At 32.2% G+C, this 9839-nt stretch overlaps 1 protein-coding gene across 1 annotated transcript in view; it reads right to left on the bottom strand.

Moving 5' to 3' along the window:
* LOC108297441 (filaggrin-like) overlaps positions 1–9615 on the bottom strand; it is a 14810-nt gene extending 5195 nt beyond the window's left edge. The window contains exon 1 of the mRNA XM_017520103.2: positions 9578–9615. The gene's annotated coding sequence lies outside the window, so the exon portion shown is untranslated. The remainder of the gene's footprint in view (positions 1–9577) is intronic.
* Positions 9616–9839: the final 224 nt, after the last annotated feature.

Below are 9839 nucleotides of genomic sequence, written 5' to 3' on the forward strand. Positions count from 1 at the left end.
AATAAGAATTAAGAAAGGCTGACTTGTTTTAAGCAGTAAAATTTATTCATACAAATTTACTGAAAATTTATTCTAAAAAAAAAAAAAAAAGAAAGGCTGACTTGTTTTAAGCAGTAAAATTTATTCATACAAATTTACTGAAAATTTATTCTCCAAAAGCCAACTTAATAAATGATTCATTTGCTAAGACTCCATTCTCTGAAAGCCGGTTAGCCATATGGGAAGATTCTCAATGAATATTCATGCAATTTATTTTTTTTAAAAAACATGTCACGAAGTTTATAATATTTAATTGGATAAGATGTATTTAATAGCTCTTCAATATTTGAAAAGTTTTTCTAGTTGGGTTTTATTTTGCCATTTAAGGAATGTTCAGTTTATCTCATTGGTGAAGAAATTAGTAAGCATGTCAATAAACTAAGCATGTATTGTATAAAGAATTATAATACTTTATTAGGACTTACAAAACCAGGTGAAACTAAAATATTGTAGAAGACAATAATGTTAAGGACATTACTGTAGTAGTCAGAATTAAACCATTTTTGGACCTTTGGTTGTTTGGTACGAGGAACTAGATATTAATGAATTTTGCTGTGGTTAAGTCATATACGTATTTTGGTAAGTTTATGGGTATTTACTAAATGAATAGAATTTACCATTTCTAAACCATTAGAGATGAAAAGTGGGAATTAATCAAGTTCAATAATAGAATAGAAGCTGGGAAAGAAGAAAATAAGCAGCATAGAAAAAGAACAGTAAACAGAAAGCATAAAATAAGTTAGTAGAATTACATATAATTTTATTGTTATTAATTATAATACTTGTAAAATAGGCCAGATCTTGCCAGTTAAAATATAGATCGTAAAGTTTGAATTTTAAAAATTATATGCTTCTTACAAAAACCCTTCTAAAATGTGTGATTATTTTCAGCCAGACTTATTTATGGTGATATTCTAGACCCTGAACTTATCTTTACTTGTGCCATATGCAAAATCTCAGTCTCAAGGGTATATTTACTGCTTTATATACTCACTTCCCTTTTTATCATGGCTAGACATAATGGTTAACCTCCCTGAATGCTCCTTGTATACATCCTCTTGTCCCACTCATATCCACTGGCCAAACCTCCAACTTATCCCTTTCCTTTATGTCAGAAGATGTCCTTGATTTTTATTCCTGAGAACCTCAAAGCCATTGGAAAACAGTTTCCTCATTCTCTCAATATCTGATCTCCCAACCTACTACATCTATATCCATGTACCCTGCCTTCAGTTCATTTAGCGTGAAGGAACTGTCTGGGCTCCTCTCCTTTACTTTGGCACTGAGCCCCACTCTCTCTTGTCTATCCAAACATTTTGCTTTTGCAGTTGCCTCTTGTCTCTTCTGCATCATTAATTCTTCTTCATTGACTGGATCATTCCCTTCAGCATATATTCATGTTGAAATATCTCTTATCTAACACCTACCTTCCCATCTCTCCCCCACCCCCAATCTCATATCTGCCTTTAAGGTACCATCTGATTTATCTGTTCCCTTTTATAGCAAAATTCCTCAAAAGATATGCCTATACATTCTGTCTTTACTTCCTTATTCTTGTTTTCCTTTACTCAAAGTATTTTTCTCTCTAAAAAATGTATTAAAACTCTCACCAAGTAAAAATCCTTCATCTTTCTAAATCCACATATCCATTTTAATTTTACATATTCCTTGACGTATCAGCAGCATTTGATGCAACTGGCTGCATCCTTCTTCAGAGACCCCGCACTCTCAAGTTTCTTCTCCAACCTCAGTGGCCACTTTTTTCTTAGTCTCCTCGTTCAGCTCCCCAGTTATTCCTGTCTTCCTGATTGCTCAAGTCACAAACCTGAAAATTAGTTCTCATTCTCCTTTTCTTACATCCTATATCTATTTCAACATGTTTTTTGATTCTACTTTCAAAATATCCCTAAACTTAGTCCCTTTTCCCTACCTCCACTCTGTTGCCTTCTCTACTAGTTTATTTTTATCATCACAGAAATACACTGGAGTACTTCCATCTTAAAACCCTTCCCTTGATCCAATATTCCTCCCCACCTCAATATTTCTCCCAACATCTTACTAACCTAATTAACTGCTTCATTTCACAGGAGTCTTGGAAAAGTTTTCTCTGCTTTCTCTCTTAAAATGTTATCCATTTTGTTTTTAACCTGCTTTTCTCAATTTTCTATCACCAAGACTCTACTGAAACTGCTTTGTGTCAAATCATCTGTGACCTCCAAGTTGCTGAATACACTGTCATTTCTCCATCATCACCCTCATCATCATCATCTTAATTTCTTGGTATGTGAAGCAGAATTAACCATTCCTTTCTTAAGGGAACCTTTTTGTTTCTTGGATCGCATGACACCATATTCTTCTGATGTTCCTCTTACCTATTGAATGCTGCTCTCTCTCAGTAATTTTTGCTAATCTCTCTTCTGCTCAATCTTAAAAGGTTGGAAATATCTATGGCTGTGTCTTACACCTTCTTAAAAAAAAAATCTACACACCTTTCTGAGGCAATCTCATTGGATCTCGTGACTTCAGATACCATCTATCTGATGACTTCAAAATTGATACCTCCAGGCATAGCCTTTTCCCTGAGCTCTACATTCATTCATTCATTCATTCATTTAACAAATATTGAACAGCTGCTAAAGGGTTAGGCACCGTTTCATGCTTTGGAAATATAGTAGTGAACAAGATAGATGAGGTGCCTGCCTACTTTTTTGAAGACATTAAACAAATGAATTCAACAATTAGATATTGATAAGTGATACATACAGGATTAAAATAAGAGTGATATTATGTAGAATACCTTTGGGTACTTTAGGTTAATTAAAGACTATATTGTGATAGAGGGGACATTTGAGCTTAAAATGGAAAAATAAGAAGGAAGTGCACTTGTTAATTAATTGGAGAATTTTAGCAAAGTGAACAGTACAAAGATTCCAAGATGAAAATCAGCTTGGCATGTTAGTGATATAGAAAAATACCAACTCAGTTAGAAAATTCTGGACTAAGCAGGAGTAATACAAGATAAAGTCAAAGATACAGATGGGGTCAGATAATGATGATTTTCTAAATAAAGTGACATTTGTGCATGCATTTTATTTTAGGTATGATGAGACTAGATTTTTTTTTGGTAAGAGAGTGATCTAATATGGTTTGATTTTTAAAGATTGCTTTGTACAATTGTTTAGTAGTTTGTTTCAGACTAACTGAATACAACTGGAAAACTGTGTGTGTATGTGTTTGAAGGTATCACAGAGCTATCAAGATTGTGACAATTTTGTGGGGCCTACATTCAGATTTAAAGGGAAATACAGTATTTTGAGAATTAAATGACAGAATTTTCTAAAACTGATGAAAGATATGAAGGCAAAGGTTTAAAAGAATATTGTAAACTCCAAGCTAGAGATATAAAAGAAAACCAAAGCAAGACACAGGATAATAAAGCTGCTGAACATTTGAGGCAATGAGGAAATCTTAAGAGCAGCCAGAGTAACACACGTATTACCTTCAAAGGAGCAACAATAAGATTGATATCTGTCTTTTTCAAAAGAAACAATGAGAGCTAAAAGACAATGAAATGTTACAGACATCTTTCTGAAGAAAAATAAGTTCTATACTAACAGTAAACCACCGAAAAGAAAACATGCAAAGCTATTTTCAAGCAAACAAAAACAAAGCTAATCGCCAGAGACCTGCCTTAAAGAAAATATTGAAGGGTGATCCTACTTGGAAGAGCAGAGAAGCAAGAAGAATAAGAACAACAGAAAGAGCATATGTGTGGAAAAATATAGCTAGATATTGATTGCATAAAATAATAATATCTTTCAGGATTTAAGATAAATAGAATTAAAATACATAACAATCCCAGATAAGGTAGTGACAAAATGGAGTTCAAGTATCGTAGGACACTTGTATTATTTGGGTAGATGTTAAAGAATTTTTTAAAATAATATATTCTAACAAATCAAGGGTGCATGCTATAATTTTTAGGGCAAGCATGAAAATAATAATAAAAGAGGATATAATTATTAAGCTTTAGTATAAAGACAATTAACTGGCAAATATTTACTTAATCCAAAAAAGTCAAGAATAGAAAAAAAAAAACAGAACAGGTGAAATAGTAGAAACCAAGTAGTAGTATGGTAGATGTAAACCAAGTAGTTCCATAATAACACTGAATATAAATGAAGTAAATACTCTAGTTAACAGACAAGACTATCAGACTGGAATGAAAAAAAAACTGTATGCTGCTTATACGAGACACACATCAAATATGATTAAAGTGATTGAATATGAAAGGATGGAAGAAAGAGATACCATTCAAACACTAAAAGAAAGCCGTTACTGTTATAATAATATCTGTCAAGTAGACTTTAGGGCAAAAAATATTCCCAGTAGGAAATTTCATAACAATAAAAGATCACTTTTCCAGAAAGCCTCAAAATACATAAATAAAAATTGACAAATATATAAGGAGAAATAGACAATTTACAATCATAGTGGGGGATTTAAACATACCTTCTTCAGCAACTGATAGAACAAGTAAAAAAGTCTGTAAGAATATAGAATATTTCTACAAAATTATTAATAAAACATCAACATACATTGAATACTACACCTAACAACTGCAGAATACCCATCCTTTTGAAATTGACCATATACTGGGTCATAAAGCAAGTTTCAATAAATTTTAAAGGGTTGAAATCATAGAGTTTGTTGTCTAATACAGTGGAATGAAGCAAGAATTAAATAATAGGAAGATAACTAGAAAAATCTTCAAGTGTTTGAAAATTAAGCAATAACTTCTAAAAAATTAGTGGGTCATTGAATAAATTGCAGTGCAAAATTAAAATATAGTTTGAACTCAATGAAAATGAGAAAAATGAACTTATGGAATACATTAGTTCCATGCCTAATGGATATTTATTGCCTATATATATATAGGCAATAGATAGATACAGATATTTATTGCAATACAGATACAGATATATATAGGCAATAAATATCTGTATCTATCTATCTATCATCTATCTATCTTTATATAGAGATAGGCAATAAATATCCATTAGGCACAGAATTAATGTATTCCATAAGGAATTAATGTATTCCTATTCTATATATGTATGTAGGCAATAAATATCCTCTCTCTATATATATACACACACACATATATACATATATATACACAATATATATAAATGGTATCTTTTTTACATCTTTTCATTTTCAATCGCTGTTATCATATTTTATGTGTGATTCTTATAAGCAGCATACAGTTGTGTATATATAAATGTATATATATATGAAAGACTGAAAAATTAATTACCTAAGTATATAGCTCAAGAAGTTTTAAGAACAAATTAAACGCTAAGAAAGTATAATGAAGGAGATAATAAAATAACTGAAATTAATAAAATAGAAAAGTTAGAGAATCCACAGTGCCAAGAGATTTAGTCTTTAAAAAATCTAATAAAACTGATAACCCCAGCAAGAAAAGAAGAGTACAGGCCTAAGTACCAATATCAGGAAAGTAAAAGGGGACATTGCTATCGATGTTTCAGATATTAGAAAGATAATAAGAGCATGTTATAAGAAAACATAATACCAGTTAATTTAAAAATTCAGATGACATAGAAGTGCTTCTAGAAAAATACTTGTTACTAAACTGAACCAACAATAAATAGAAAACCTAAATAGACTTATGTTTATTAAAGAAATTGAATCTTAAATGCATTCATTTCCACTAGGGGAGAAACTGCAGGTCAGATGGCTTTACTGAATTCTACTCAGTGCGTAAAAAAGGAATAGTAACTATAATATCATGTAGATTACTTCAGGGAAAAGAAAAAGAAGAAACACCCATTTTATTAATCCAGCCTGGCAATGTTATAAGAATGTATTGTACCCTGACAATGTTATAAGAATCAAAATTTTCAGGACAATTCCTTTCATATAGATGCAAAACTCTGAAAGAAAATAATAGTAGACTGAATCCAGTGTTATATAAAAAGAATATTCATCATTCCTAAGTACATTTTATTTCAAAAATTCATATTTGGATTAACAATTGAAAACCAACCAATTAAGTACTGAACTAGAATAACGGAGAAAATCATATGAACTTCATAATAGATGTAAAAACTTGATAAAATTCAACATTAATTCTGATTAACAAATATAAGATTAATTATGTCTATGAAAATGTCATAGCAAAAATTATATTTAATGGTGAAATGAAAGATTTCATCTCCAAGTTTGGGAATGAGACTAGTATGCCTGTATCATCCTATTGATATATACTATGCATAGTATCATCCTATTTAACTTTGTATTAAAAGTCCTAGGTAGAGCAATAAGTTAAGAAAAGGAATTAAAAGAAGAGTAATTAGAAAAAAAGTAATAAAACTGTTATTACTTGCAGGATGATATAACTTTTGTATGTGAAAAATCCAAGACTGTATAGCTAAACTATTAGAATCAGTAAACTAAACATGTTTCTGGTTATAACTATACAAAAACCAATTGTATTTCTATATAACAGCAATAAAGAATTAGAAAGTAAAATAAGAAAGGATGCTATTTACAAAAACATAAAAAATTGGGAAAATTTCAGGAATAAATCTAATTAAGTCTCAGAATATTATAAATGTTGAGATTTTAAGTGTTGAGAAAATGAAATAAGAAAGGCTATTCATAAAAGCGTATAACAGAAAATTTTTAGGAATAAATGAAAACATGAAAGAGCTATACTCAGAAAACTGTAAATATTGAGATAAACTAAAGATTAAATCATTTTCAGCAAACTGACACAAGAACAGAAAATCAAACACGGCATGTTCTCACTCATAGGCAGGTGTTGAACAATGAGAACACGTGGACACAGAGAGGGGAGTATCACACACCAGGGTCCATTGTGGGGGGTCACTAGGGGAGGGATAGTAGGAGGGAGGATGAGGAGGGATAACATGGGGAGAAATTTCAGGTGTAGGTGATAGGAGGATGGAGGCAGCAAACCACTTTGCCACGAATGTACCTATGCATCAATCTTGCATGAGTTGCACATGTACCCTAGAATCTAAAGTACAATAAAAAAAAGATTTAAATAAATGGAAGAATATATAGCTTGTTTATGAATTAAAAGTCTCAATGGCATTAAGATATCAAATCTCCTCAAATTCATTTATAGGTGCAATGAAATCACATTCTGAATATCTGAAGTTTTTAAAAAATAAAGATTGATAAGGTAATTTCTAAAATGTAGATGAAAATGTAGAGGGCCAAGATTAGGTAAGACAATCTTGAAGAAGACTAAGTTGGAAGACATACCAGATAGCAAGGTGTGTTATAAAGGAAGACAATATGGCATTGGTGCAAGGCTAAACAAATGGAATGATAAAAGATAATAGTATAAAATCAGTCTTATATCACTCTGGACATTTGGTTAATGCCAAAGATGGTAGTGTAGGTTGGCAGGGAAAGAATAGCCTTTTGAATAAATGGTGCTGGGTTAACTGAATATTCAAATGGGGAAAAAATTAGTTTCCAGGTAGATTTTACATATAAGCAATAAGAGAAGATAATATTGGAGTATGTCTTCGGGACCTTGGGGTGGGGGAATACTTAAATAAAATTCAAAAAGTACTAATCACTAAGAAAAAGACTGATGAATTTTACTGCATTAAAAGTAGGAATGTTTAGTCTTTTAAAGATGCCATTAAAAGAGAGAAGGACAAGCTGCACAGTGGAGGATATACAAAACACACTTAACCAATAAAGGAATCTGTCCCTGAATATAAAAATAACTCCTATAAATCAATAGAAAAAAATACAGTTAACCCAATAGAAAAATGAATCTCTACCTTAGGAACTTTACAGAAAAGGATATCCAGGTGGCCAATAAACATATCAAAACTTCTCAGCCTTATTATGCACCAGGGAAATACAGATTGAAATAATGTATGAGACCAAAAAAATCTTTTTATTAAAAAGATAAAACAGCCCTTGACAATACCAAATATTGGTGAGAATGTGGAAAATTGAGATTTTTTTTATGTACTGCTAGAGGCAGCATAAACCAGAAGCACGTTGGAAAATTGTTTGGCAGTATCTAAGTCCTAGCAATTGTCTCCTAAGAATATTCCCAACAGAAATATGTACCTGTGTGTAACCAAAAGTAATAGACAAAAATGTGCATAGCCCTGTTATTTATAATACCTCCCAAAATGGAAGTGACCCAAATATATATCCATAGAAAAATGGATAAATAAGTTGTGGTATTTTCAGATAACATAATAGTGTTGGGAGAAAAGGGTATCCTGGATTAGGATGATAATGGTAGAGAGGGAGATAAATGGATAGATTAGCATGTTTATAGGCAGAGTTGACTGGACATGGTGATGAATCAGTGTGACGAGAAAACAGGAATCATGGATAACTTCTAGATTTTGGTTTCAGCAGTTATTTCTCATTATTTCTATTATTTCCATCATCTTTCACATAAATGACAGCAGCCTCTCTCCATGTTCCTGCTCTTGCCTTCCTATAATCCTGTTTTCCACATAGCAGCCCAGAGTGGTCTTTTAAAAACGTAGATTATCTTACTCCTCCTTTTGCTGAATACCCTTTTAAGTACATGTCAAAATCTAACATGCACCGTTTTAATTATACCGTGCCCCTTTTTACATGGCCTACTCCTGTCTAGCTCCCTGACATCACCGTATACCACTGGTCCTCTTTTTAATTATGTATGTTCTAAGACACACTAGCTTCTTTTTGTTCTTTAAAACAAATTTACTCCTACTTAGAATCGTGTGCTTTGCTTTGGCTAGTTTCTTTTGTTATTAAGATCCCAACTGAAAAGAGAATTCCCCAGAGAGGTCTTCCCCGGCCATGTAATTTAAAGCATCCTCCTCCTCCCTCCCATCACTTTGCTACAAGCTTGTCCAATCTGTGGTCCAGGACAGTTTTGAATGTGCCCCAAATTTACAAATTTGTAAATGTTCTTAAACATTATGATTTTTTTTTTTAAAAAAAGCTCATCAGCTATTGTTAGTGTTAGTATTTTATGTGTGGCCCAAGACAATTCTTCTTCCAGTGTAGCCCAGGGAAGCCGAAAGATGGAATACCCCTGCTCTACTACATCACTCTTTTATATTCTTCATTATTCTTACCATTATTTGAAATTATCTTATTCATTTATTGTTGTTTACTGAATGTTTCCCCCTACTAAAGGTAAGCTGCTAGCAAGTTTATGTAGCTCCCTGCTGCATAATCAGAGCCAAGACGAAATAGAAGGTAGTTAATACATATTTGTTAAATAAATGAATAAATGGACAATCTAACAATACAAAGAGTATTGAACAGCTATATGGAAAGCAAATTTATGCCCTCATTTTCCTTGTGTATACAAATAAACCTTTCAGTGACAGTGCCACTAAAAAGAAAGAGAAAAACCCTAAATTTGGAGAGCCTTATAGTTCTCACACATTCAGATTTCCACCTTGCTTAATAGTAAGGACGCAAAGTTAAATGTATTCCTTCTTACCTTGTTCACCAAAAGAGCAAATATAATGTAGCCTGAAGGAGCTTGCTGGGTACTGAAGTCTGAGATAATCACCTTTTTATACTAGTCACAGGCTCATGCAGGGAGGAGTCACCCTCTGTGGGATGGTCTGATTCATTCCTAACTAAACCTAGATCCACCCATAACTCCACCTCTATTTCTCCAGCAACATGTGTTTACTTCCCAGCTTCCTCACGTACTCATCTGTACTTGTTTTAGCAAGTTCCAAATTTAGGTTTACATA

Source organism: Cebus imitator, unplaced genomic scaffold, assembly GCF_001604975.1.
Source record: "Cebus imitator isolate Cc_AM_T3 unplaced genomic scaffold, Cebus_imitator-1.0 Scaffold801, whole genome shotgun sequence".
NCBI lineage: Eukaryota > Metazoa > Chordata > Mammalia > Primates > Cebidae > Cebus > Cebus imitator.